The sequence below is a fragment of the Tachysurus vachellii genome, chromosome 3 (assembly GCF_030014155.1).
Source record: "Tachysurus vachellii isolate PV-2020 chromosome 3, HZAU_Pvac_v1, whole genome shotgun sequence".
NCBI lineage: Eukaryota > Metazoa > Chordata > Actinopteri > Siluriformes > Bagridae > Tachysurus > Tachysurus vachellii.
The window spans coordinates 20,952,339-20,965,211 of record NC_083462.1 but is presented as its reverse complement, the minus strand read 5'-3'; positions in this window follow the sequence as shown (position 1 = coordinate 20,965,211).

The window sequence follows — 12,873 nt, the reverse complement described above, 5'->3', positions numbered from 1 at the left end:
ATGATAAAAGTGCACGACAAGGCACCACGTGCAAGACATGTGCCTTTATACTGAGTGGATGGAACAGAGCAAATATTAATGAATAACATATGCAACATAACTATAAAACAGTACAAATATAATGCAATCAATTATGTTGAGTTATACTGAGTTAATTCAAATGCATTTTTGTTTATGTCAAACATTTTTCCATTTGAAACCTACTAAGCCTTGAAATTATACATATAATAAACACTTTTATTAAAATAATAATAATAATAATAATAATAATAATAATGACATTTATTTATTTTTTTTCAAATTTAAATAGGAAATAAACAGGTTTATATATTTTCAAAAAAGAACAAAAATTAAATGTTAAAAAAACCCTGAATATATAACACACAAGATTCGGCACTATTTCTAGGTCCCTATTTACCTGTCAACAAATGTGTGATCTTGCTCATGCTTACTGCTTTGCACAAAGAATGAGATTTTACTCATGTGTTAAATAACACTACTGTGTATGGGGTCTAAAATTGATCATCAAATATAAAGACATAACATAGTATATAAGAGAAACTGTTGTATGAATTTAGAACCGTAAAACCTTATCTCAATTCAATTTCATTTTTTTTTCAGTGAAAAATGATTAAGCTGATTAATGAAGCCACATGCAATTTGTGTGAACTTATTTCTCTGATATAACTCCAACTGTCATGACAAGCTTTGAATATTGAACTCCTGTTCTTAAGTTCCTTCAAACTGGGGGAACCTTTATTTGCACGTTACTCATCTTGGAATGCCTTACAGTCATTTATTTGTTTATTGCTAACATTTTCCTGATCTACTGATATTACCGGTCTTGTCTATTTTACACAGTAGATGTCTAACAGCAATGCCGAACTTTAAAACTAGGAGTGTGGATTTAACAGAGTGATAGATTGAAAGAACCAGCGGTTATGAGTTAATTAATGGCAAAATGAAAGAAACTGCTTCTCTTGAGTCTTATTATATTGATCACCAGTCTGTATCTTTTTTACCAGATGTATAAGAGATGAAGTAAAGTCTACATACAACTCTTGTCTGCTGGTGCAATGAAATAGAATTTTTTTACTACTAGTATTTTTCCTTGCCATTAGAATTTAAGATCCCTAAAGAAGAAGTGATCATCATTACTCTACATGCATTGTTCTAGGTAAAAATTACACACTAAAGGTACAAAAGATTTTCTCTTGATGGTATCACCACAGAGACAAGGAAAATGCTGTTTCGGAGACAGCAATACCGAGCTGTGTGGGATGCAGCCATAAAGTCTCCTGTGACTCTAACCAGCTTTAAAGCATAAAAGAAGAAAGATAGGCTTCAGGAGGAAGAAAGACAAACAAACAAACAAGTTTTTCAATTTGATGAAAGTTGGTCAAAGCTTGTAAATTTTTGGACTGAGAAATTCTGCAGAAATAATTGATTCAAATTCTACTTCAAGATTCAAGATTCAGAATTCTTTTATTCTCACTATAATGAGAACAGTGAAATTAAAGCAGTACTTACAGAGCAATTCAAGTCAGTTATTGTAAATATTGTATAGGTATAAATAAGTATGTAATAAAATAATATTTATATATAGACCTAAGAGTGTTAAGAGTGTAGCTCTGTGCAGAACATTTCTTCTGGAAACAGTTGTATACACAGATATTGAAATATTCCTTGGAAATACAGCAAAATTCATGCTAGGTTTTTGTCTATGTTCACGGGAGTTTTTAGTTTTGACTTATCGTTATATAAAGTTGTGTATAATTATAATGAGTTTCCAGTGTGAAGTCGCTGGTCGCATGTACCAACACTAGTGCATACTGTAGACTCCAGCTCAATAAGCATTTTCCTGGGTTAACAGCACATTGTCTTGGGGCACACACACTCCCTCTCCCCTCCGCACACACACACACACACACACACACACACCCCTCTCTGTCATGTGCCTTCATCCTGGTGGAGCATAACACACTCTCCATGGCATCCTGCCAGTGTAACAGGCTCTGTTCCCACAGCTCGGCACAACACTGAAACCCAATCACCATGTGAGAGAAGGCACAGCGAGGGCCGTCAAGGGCCGCTGAGAGCTCGCTGCCAGCCGTGAGGCGCCCGTTCGCCACCGTATTCTCCACACTGTTTGTGTTTGCTCTATGCCCAATTGAACCAACATGACATAAAACCAGGGAAATGCCCAGCTACCATTGTGAACCGGGGCAGCGCTTGACCTTTCTCACGTTAATTTTTCACAGCTTGGTGGTTTGGATCGTTTCTCAGAAAGTACATAACTGTCCTGAGTAGTCATAGACAACTTTTCCCATTTTCCCTTCGTCTAAAAATGTCTAATAAAAATACTACACCGATCAGAACATTTCAGTTCAGGAAAAGCAATATAATAAGCAAACTTTCCATTAGCCCATCCTTTAATTAAGGTCACTAATACACATGTTAGCTTCAGTTTAGATGAAAAAAAAATATTTTAATGCATTCTTCACTGATTCATTCCACACAAAAGTCTTTGTTGCTATAATGATATCAAACCACATTGTGCATTTTTTATGATGCAAGATGACAGCAACATGGAGAACACTGTGCATGTGAAGTGTGCAATGTGACAGCTAGGATTTATCTGCAAAAGCAAGCCTTTTTTTTGTTTCTTTTTTGTTTCTTTTTGTTACAAAAAGATCTCCAACGGATTTGGCTGCCACAGCCCCCTCAATCAGCTGCCTGGTCTGAAAAGAACGATGTTTCAGCTAACAGGCTCCAAAGACTACCATGGCCAATAATTCTGCCGTGCTCCATACAGTAACTGCCAGGGGGCCAATATTTATGTCCAGACTTCAACTAGGCATTTTAGTTTGTACAGATTATTATTTAAGCATGTTCATTCATTTGCCTGAGGTGCTAAAATGTTTCGAGGTGCCTTACACTTTAACTTGTACTTCAGGATTGCTGTATGGTCCGAAATTATGTAGAATAGTTGAATTGTAAGAACAAAAACTTTATGAAAAAACCCCACATTTTTCCTGTAATTACTTTCCTGTCCTAAAATATTTAATTCTTCTTAGAACACAAGCACTTATTTGTTTTTAAGGTTGCCATGCCATACATTATGTACAAGAAACAAGTTAATTTCTCTTGTTGCTTACATTATAGCAGCTATAAACTGTTGTTCACTCACCAGCCTGTTTTTCTCTCTCTCACAAAGCAACACAGCTAGCACACAGTCTACAGTCTATAACTACAACTACAATTTTATTTCTGGTGTTCTGAAATTAGAAAACACTAAAAAAACGTATCTATATCAACAATGATTTGCTTTTATTTGTTTTGATTTATGTATAGCGTTTACCCTGTAAATGAGCTGTTACTATACAAACTACTGTATACTGTTCACAGCGTTGTCAGAGCTGCGGTTCTAGAAAATACTATACATTAACGCTTTCTGCCCAATCAGAATCAAGAATTCAACATCTTCATGACATTACACATAACTAATAAATATTTTAGGCCATATATGTCAGATATAATTTTTAAAATCATATAAATTAATAATAAAGTCATATGACTTTTTATTATTATTTATTATTGTAGTAGTATGAATAATAATAACAATAATAATAATAATAATAATAAAAACTTAAAAGAGCCAACATTCTGTTTAGCTTAATATTATTATTATTATTATTATTATTGTAGTAGTATGAATAATAATAATAATAATAATAATAATAATAATAATAATAATAATAATAAGGGGGCACGGTGGCTTAGTGGTTAGCACGTTCGCCTCACACCTCCAGGGTTGGGGTTCGATTCCCGCCTCCACCTTGTGTGTGTGGAGTTTGCATGTTCTCCCCGTGCCTCGGGGGTTTCCTCCGGGTACTCCGGTTTCCTCCCCCGGTCCAAAGACATGCATGGTAGGTTGATTGGCATCTCTGGAAAATTGTCCGTAGTGTGTGATTGCGTGAGTGAATGAGAGTGTGTGTGTGTGTCCTGCGATGGGTTGGCACTCCGTCCAGGGTGTATCCTGCCTTGATGCCCGATGACGCCTGAGATAGGCACAGGCTCCCCGTGACCCGAGGTAGTTCGGATAAGCGGTAGAAGATGAATGAATGAATGAATGAATAATAATAATAATAATAATAATAATAATAATAATAATAATAATAATAATAATAATAATCTGATCAAATAAATAAATGATCTTTTTTTTACTTCATCCTTTTCATCTGTCATCCTTTCTGAACTCTGTAAATCCAGACCTGCTGGAGTGCTTCTTGCTTTCTTTCTTTATCACATGATAAAGCATATTTTCTCTCCTGTCATCACTGTGACCAGGTGAAGTTTTTAGAGCTCCAGATTTTATAGGTCCGGCTTCACCCCGTGCCCCTGGCTCACCGCCCGTCATCCTGTCAGCAGCCTCTCATACCACAGCTCTCTTCCAGGTGTGTGTGAACTCACGAGCTAATTAAAGCAGCTTTACGCACCCCGGAGTTTCCCTCGTTTTCCCCTGCTGATAGATTGGTCCCTATATGAGTTTTTTTTTTCTAAATCTTGTGTGGTTATGAATTAAGAACAGTGATGCCCACAGAAGTTGCTGGAATCTAACGGTAATTTGAGAAGACATCTAAGAGTCCTTTCAGTCCTCTTTAAACTATATTCAACCCTCCATCCAAGCTGAACACTTTAAGCCGTAAATTAGAGTTAGAATTGAGATAAGTTAAGTAGAGTAGAGTTCAAGATACAGTAGAGTTGATCTATTTTTGTAGCAAATAAAAAATTATAATAAATAAGAATTATAATAAAATATATGATTATAAAGTCAAATGCTGATAAGTGTGGCATCCCAAGCTCTGAAAACAGGAGAAGTGGACCACAAGAATCCAACCAATCAGAAGGAGGAGTATCTCAACTCATCTCTCAATCATGTTTTCTATCAGTTTAGAAAGCTCCACCTTTTTTGCATTTTTCACATGTTCTAGCCTAGGCATGTGCCATGGGAGGAACATTTGTTGTTAACTGCATTTCTATGCTTTTACTTATCAGAAGACCTAGCATTATAGTAACAGTAACTTACAACTAGTAACTATAGTAACATAACTTACAGTAGAAAAACCTGATGTAATAAACATCTTAATCGCTTGTGAGATTTACAAACTGAAGGTTAGGCAAGATGTAAAGCGCAAGAAAAAAGTCTTCATAGAGCATCTGAAATTTACGTTCAATTTACGGCTGAAACTTTATCTCCATCTGAAGCACAGACTGTGGTTTAGATGTCGCTGTGAACTGGTGGAAGTGGTCAACCATTGAGCCTTTCAAATACTCTGGATGCCTTTTCATTAAAATGATGATTCGTTATTGGGTAAAGTCTTTATTAAGTATGTCAGAAGTGTGTAAGAATAAGTAAAAGGTGTGGCATGCATGGATATGTGAAATTGTAATTGTTTTTAAATCAAGATGGAGTTTCCTCACATCTGCAGCTGAATGCCAAGGGATTGATATTGCTCATGGTATGTGGGTGGGAGGGATGGCATGATGGTGTACTCTCTACTCTGTCAATTAAAGAGACACTGGCTGATTTATTTAGTCTTTAGGTCTGTTTTGTTTTTTTGTAGCACCAATCTCCTGGAGGAAATTTGTTTAATTTTACTATGTACTGCACCAGCTGGCAATAATAGCTTCTTGACTTGACTTAATTCTGAGTATCTGTGACCTCAAGTATACGGAAGTGGGTGGAAAGCACCTTGGTCCACCCTGTGATGCAGCACGAAAAGAAAAGGCTCCTTCCTAAACCTGGATCTTCTCCAGCATTCTTCCTCATGTCCTCTCAGGGAATTTTTCATTGCCACTGTAAAGAGGTATCTACATACATCTATCTATAAATCCTAAAATTCTCTAAAGATGTAAGGTCTTTTCTTCATGTTTTAATTAAAATTGATTGAATACTTATTTGCTTATTGCAGTGTTAGTATTTTCTCTTATTAGGACCGTTGTTATTTGGTTTATTTGCACATTTCATTCTGTCCCCTAAAAAAAAGACAATAATCACTTGTAGTAGCAGAAAGGCAAAAGTGTGCAGCCCCCAGCAGAGAATATGACGCTGTGGCTTCTGGGAATAATCAGAGCATGATTCAGAGCACAGGCTCCAGCCTTGCAAGACAGCTCAGCGTGAAGGTTCAGTCTCTATGTTTGTGTGCCTCTGCTTTTCCCAGGCAGAAGGAAGGATTCCTGTCATCCCGTACATAGTTGCCGTGTGCAGGCAACCGACTCTGCCCTAGCGCCCAGAGAGAGACGCCCGGCCCTGGTGTGCCATGCTATCAGCCGTTCCCAAGGCTGCCCAGTCTGGGAAAAGCTGTGTGGATGAGTTCCAAAATCAGCATTACATGCATTATTGTTTTTTGCCCTCCCTGCGTTCCAAGCACACAATGAAAACAACAGCAACGGCCACGGTCTCGAGCCCTCCCTCCTAACACAAGGCTGCCCTTAGTCACTCGCAAAGTGGCCTTTGCTTATACAAAGTTAACTGCTTCGTGGTCACCAAGTGTTGCCCAGGCACCAACTTCCTTTGCCTGGGGGTGTTTGTTTAAAAAGAAACAGCAAATAAAAAAAGGGGATCAAAATAGTTTTGAGATGCCACTTAGTTCACGTAACTCTTAAATGTTTACTTTTTTATTTTATTTCTAAATAACAAGGTTTTAGAATAGAGTGGAATTAGCAAACACATAAAATTTGGTAGTTAGCATCATGCTAATGGTATGAGAACATTCAGGGCATTCTGATGATTTACACTTTTTTTTATTTAATCTTTAATTTAGGACATTCATCCTTACCAGATATTGTTAACATATCATTAGAAACAATGAAGAAGAAAAAAATACCTTTTTTTTTCTCATGATCCTCGGAAATTTGAAAACGCGATTCAGGAAACATGTTCAGGAAACAAGACAAATCTGTGAATTTTTTTAACTGCTGATTTTTACAGATTAATGCAAAAAAAAAAAAAAAAAAAAAAAAAAAAAAAAATACAACATTTAAAAAAAAAATGCAGTTTATTGGTTTGGCAAAAATCCTGCAGTTTAGCTAACTGCTAGTTATCATATCAGTTAGCATATCAACTTTGCAGAGAAACGTACACCATGCACAGACATCCTGATTACTCTTGACATTTTGCAACTGTTAACCATTTTGATTGCATTTAATAACACAAGCTCATGGTGTGACATCATTACAGGAAGTGATTGTTTTCATCATAATATGAGCACAAGAAGAGTTTTCCTCACACTCATTGAAACAACAGCAAACAGACTCAGGTCTTTCTTATTGTTGTCCCGCAGCTCAGAGACAAACCGGCATCTTTTTGTTTTTCCAGTGTGCAGGAGCCTCACAATAGCTTTGGCCACCAGACTCGGCACCTTTTGACTCCCGGGACGTATTATAGACCCTTTATTAGTGTTTAAGGTCACACAGAGACAAGCGAGTGCATCCTATATCAGGAAGCACCGTCCGTCTCAGGAGTGAAATATTTGGCGTTGAGTGGGAGCGGCGGTCGCGAGTCGGATATCCTGGCGAGCGAGAACATGGCAGACGGGCTCCAGGCGTCGCACGGCTCACCGTTGCACAGAATGGCTTAGAATAATAGGGCCTTTCCTGCCATTCTCAGCTTCGGCAAGATTTCAGTCCAGCTAATCTCATCCGCTGCTGCCTGCTGCTGTGTGGCTGCAGAGTGTTTTTGATTTTTTTTTCTTTGTTTCAGTAGAAATACAGAACTATTAAAGAAGTGCATAATGTTACTACAGAACGTTTAATGCATCTATAGATCATATTCACAGGCTGAATCGACTTGACAAAATTCAGGTACCCCCTTTCTATTTCCTGTTCCTAAGACCCAAGCTTCCTGTCAGGATACATAAGCTTAAAGGAAGCCTTGGATTTCCATTCTATGCATACAGCCTTCATTGTTCACGCATACCCCCAAATCCCCCTCTCCTGATGATACAGTACACACATTGTCACACACACACACACAAACACTTTCTTTCTAAAACTGTTGCTGATTTGTCCGTTTTCCTTTTATTTCTGATCCATAATTGCCGCTATAAAAAAAACACTTCTTCAAGAGACAAAATGCTTTCCATTTGCTAATTAATATCATTAGATGTGGCTAATGGAAACCAGTGGTTACCAGTATACATTAAGCATGATCCATTTAGGATCGTTTTTTTAGCAGACATAAAATTTCTTTCAATTCTTTGATAAATCTACAATTAAGCAAAATAAGAAAATCCACAAGTACTTTATTACCCTTTATCCCAGTCACAAGCTATGAATCTTGTAGAACACCTGTGGGATGGGTTATAATGAGAGACTCACAGCATTTAATTACATCTGTAAAATGGCATCATCCAATCATATCGACATGCACCAGAATCACAAAGGAATTTTTCCAAAATCTTGTGGAATCCATGCCATGAAAAACTGAGGCTGTCCTAAGAAGGAATAATGTACTCAGGGAGAGTATATTATCCCATTAGCCCCCAATGTCCAATTCTGCCTTCTGTCTATGTGTCACATCTACTACAAATTTTGGTTCAACATTACTTCATGCCTCAAAATATGCACTTAGAAAAAAAAGTAATTCATCTTCAAGATCTGGGATTGTTCTTATTTCTAGGATGTCTGTTTTTGAGTTCATCAAAGTATGTGTCTCCAGCAAATTTAATAGCTGAGGACTTACATATGCAGTTGGCAAAACATTAAGCTTTAGTCTATAAGCGTTCATTACTTGTTAGCTATATTAGCCTTGTAGCTAATGTGCAAAACTAATATGTATGCAATCTAATTGGCCGGTCGACTATAAGTAGGTAGACGGAAGCTGGATTAGTGGCTGTCTGCTCCTGTGCCTCCACATTACAGCTGCTCTGGACACCCATGGCTAGAAGTAAATGTGTTAAAGTCATTATCAGCCAAGAGGGAGGAAGTCATTGGATGCACATAGAATGACCCGACCGCTGTGAAATCTCATGCACAGCCAGCAGGATATAGTCTGGGAAAGATATATACATGTGGCGCTGACCAACACAACCAACAGTCATGTCTCATCTCCTCTGCTAAGGACATCAAACTAAACAAGGGAGGAGAAGCTGTCGACATCTGTGCTCAGCATTTCTCTTAACCCGACTCCTAAACTAAATAAACATGACTTTTGCCTAGGATAAACCAGAAGCAGGACTACTGTGTGCACTTTAGTCCCAATTACCAGAGATATGATGGGTATATATGTTCGGCTTGGGTAATTTATTTAAAGCATAGCAATGCTAAAATACTTTTACAACATGACACGGCTTAACATTTTAATACACTTTTTTAAAGGTTGCAGAATAGATTTTAATTTCCAAAATTTTTGTAGGAAATTTTTTATTTAATTTTTTATTATTTTTTTCCTCTTACAAACCCAAACAGTATTATATATTTAATTTTGCTATGAATTATGAGCTTGAATTTCAGTAATGAATGAATAATATGAATTTCAGTAATTTTTTTAGGACCTGGAGTGTGTTCTAAGAACACTCGGTGTGAAACAGGAACACACCCTGCATAGGATTCACCTCTAGTTCAGTTTTATCATAGGCAGTCCACTATTTAAATTACTTTTAGAAGTAAGAGGAAACCAGAGAACCCAGAAGAAATCAGCACGATCATGGGGAGAACATGCAGAACTCCATACTGAAAACACCTCAAGCTCAGGTTTGAACCCAGGATTTATGACGTGACCATGCCACCCACACTGCCACCCTGTACTCAGTATTTTTAAAAATTATTTTTGAATTGCGTTGGTATAAAATCTTCAGAAAAAATCCACTTCTTAGAAAAATCTCAATAGGAAAATGTATATTTAATGAACTACAAGCACCAACACGAAGATCAGGAGGAACAGAAGATTTTTCTGTGTGATGCATCCTGGGTATTGTAATGCATTATAAGGCATCAATTAAACAAAAACCAAAAATATTTATATATATGACAATAAACACATAATAAACTGGCTTATAAATGAATAGACTTAGCTATCTTTATCATGACTGTATTCAATTGTGACAAGTATATAAAAATAAATGGAATGTAAACTTCCAGTAAAATCAACTTAAAGCCTGAGTACAAGGTGAGGTGTATTTCCAAAACATTGACGCGTGCTCATTATACCAAGTTCCTTCAGCGCCCTTTTTTCTATCTTAAAAACCCAAACATCCTTTGATGAAAAACATGGCTTGTGGCCTCCAGACAGCAGCATCCCAGTCTCAGGAGTTCTCCTTGGGTGAGGCCTTCACATTATTTCATCCGCTCAGGAAACTTCCAGTTATCAGAGCAAGACTCGGCAGCGCCACAACACTGATATGGAGAGCTGATGATAAACAACAACGGGTGTTGTTGTAAAGAGTCGGGCTCATCTGAGGTGCTCTAGAAAGCATAATCCTATGGTAGAGAACAGTGTCTTGGCATAAGCCCTGCAAATTTACCTCTGGAACATCTCAAGTAAGAAAGATCTCAGTGCTTTATTTTGAGAATACCAAGGAAGGTTTTGCATGAAATTTCCCCTAATTTTTTTTATATTGTAAAATTTGTGATTAAGATATAATGGATAAAATTTAAAATTAACATCTACTTTACAAGCAACTTAACCATATTTGTTCATTAGCATTACATCGATAATTTTACCTCAGAAACCCAACCTAAAGAATTTTAGTACAAGATCCTTACTTAAAGAATCTTAGCTCAGTAACTTTAGTTCAGAAACATTACCTCAGTGCATTTTCTTCAAGAATTTTAGTTAAGTAACTTTCAGATTCAAGTGTGTTATATCAAAATCCTTAAAATCATACAGTTCATCTTCATCTCAGTAACTTTAGATCCAGAACTTTAGCTCAGAAATTTATATCAGGATCATTAGTTCAGCAGCTTACCTCAAAGACTTTATCTCAGCAACATTAGATCCTTATTAACTAAGTGTGTGTAGACCCACTATATATCCTGTAATTTTCATTCTTGGAGTTTAAAATGAGTTGTTTTGCAAATAAATTCCATGCTTTTATCAACAGCATGGATGACCACACTAGTACTGTAAACAGCCCTTATTTATTGTACACCACTTAAACAGAACATGTGCCATCATTAAAACATCACTTTACTATCCACATCTGTTTTCCTGCCAAAACTGAACTAAGTTTGTTTGCATAATGAGAAAACATTGACTTTTAGTCTACTGTATGTTAATACATGTACCTTTAACAATTACATTTCCTAAACATTACCTTGTAATATACATCAATTTAGCTTTGAAACATTCTCAATGTGGAGTTGTATTGAGGTAAAGTCCATAAGGTAAAGTTCTTTGACAATGTAATCTGATGAAATAACACCAAAAATGGGCTACATTCATTAAGCCTTAATGAAAATTGGTGAAAAAGAAAGGAATTGCCAAGCAAATGTGTGCTGAAGTCTTTCCAAAGCAAAAATCCTTAACGTTTTAATGTACTGTACATGATGTCCCATTGCTTGTGTATTATCTCATTATTTTATTTCTAAAGTAAATGACACATTTATTACGATTACTCACGTTGATAATAGTTTCATTTACTTCCAAAGCTGTTGACTGAGCATCTCAGATTTGCTTTAGGCATTCTGCCTTATCAGTGGTGTGAGCTGCTGAAAAGCACTAGCACACATGCTTAACCCTCTAAACTTCTGGCCTGCTGTCATCCTCTCAGATCCTGCTGAATCTTCAGCTGAAGGTGACGACATGAGTACAGCCGGTGTTATCAGCCAGAGAGCGGGGCATGACAGCTATGCACAGACTCCAGATCAGTTATGTGAACACTATTCCCTTACAGATACAGCAGGGGAAACCTGGTTACATTCCCTGCAGCTGTGACTATGGTGGTCCAGACCTGGAAAATGCCTGTCATCAGAATGGGTGCAATCAGGAATCTCTGCACTTTCACACCAACAATGAAATGGAGGGTGAGGTGTTCATGATGTCTCCCAGATCCCTCCTTCTCAACTCTCTTTTCTCCTATAGCTTTTTCCCCAACTGCTTATCACCATCTAGTGCAGGGTCAGTTAATTTGAGAACTTATCCGTTGGAGATGGTTTTATAATTATTGCTGGCTAATTTACTTGAAACTATTGTTAATATGCTTTAATTAGACAAAAACACAATTGCATATTTGTCCACTTCTACATACTCTGCTCTATAGAGTTAGTACTTCTATATAAATCACATCTTTCTTGTTCCCTTATTCTTATGTAGCTACACGATTTTTTTTTTATAACATATCATGTCTTGTACGGTGGTTACATTCACTTATCTGGACACTATGATCAGCCATTACGTTGGGACAGAAAATAATAACCAGGTTAGGCTTGGTAACTCTAGTGTAGACTTCAGCACACTTTAACCCACTGGGAGGTCCAAGAACTGAACACTCTCTCCGCCGCATATTGACAAGACCCGCCCCTTTCTGCTCATTGGCTACACGTTTGTTTTGATTTTTGTTTTGATTTTTAATTTTGTCGTTCCGACTCAGTTTTCTGAAGCATTTCTCAAAAATCGGAGACCCTACCTTTAATTTGTTTCAATGTACCTGTAGGCACCTGCGGCTTATAGACATGTGTGGCTTATTTATGTTCAAAATAATAATTTTTTTTTTAATTCAGTGGGTGAGGTTATATTCAGGTGCGCTCAATAGTCCGGAAATTACGGTAAAGTAAAACTGTGCATCAACAACATCAAAATTGTTCTCTATAGCTCTGAGTGCTGGAGGGTTATACAGTAATTTATTAGACCCATAGTAGCATTCATCATAG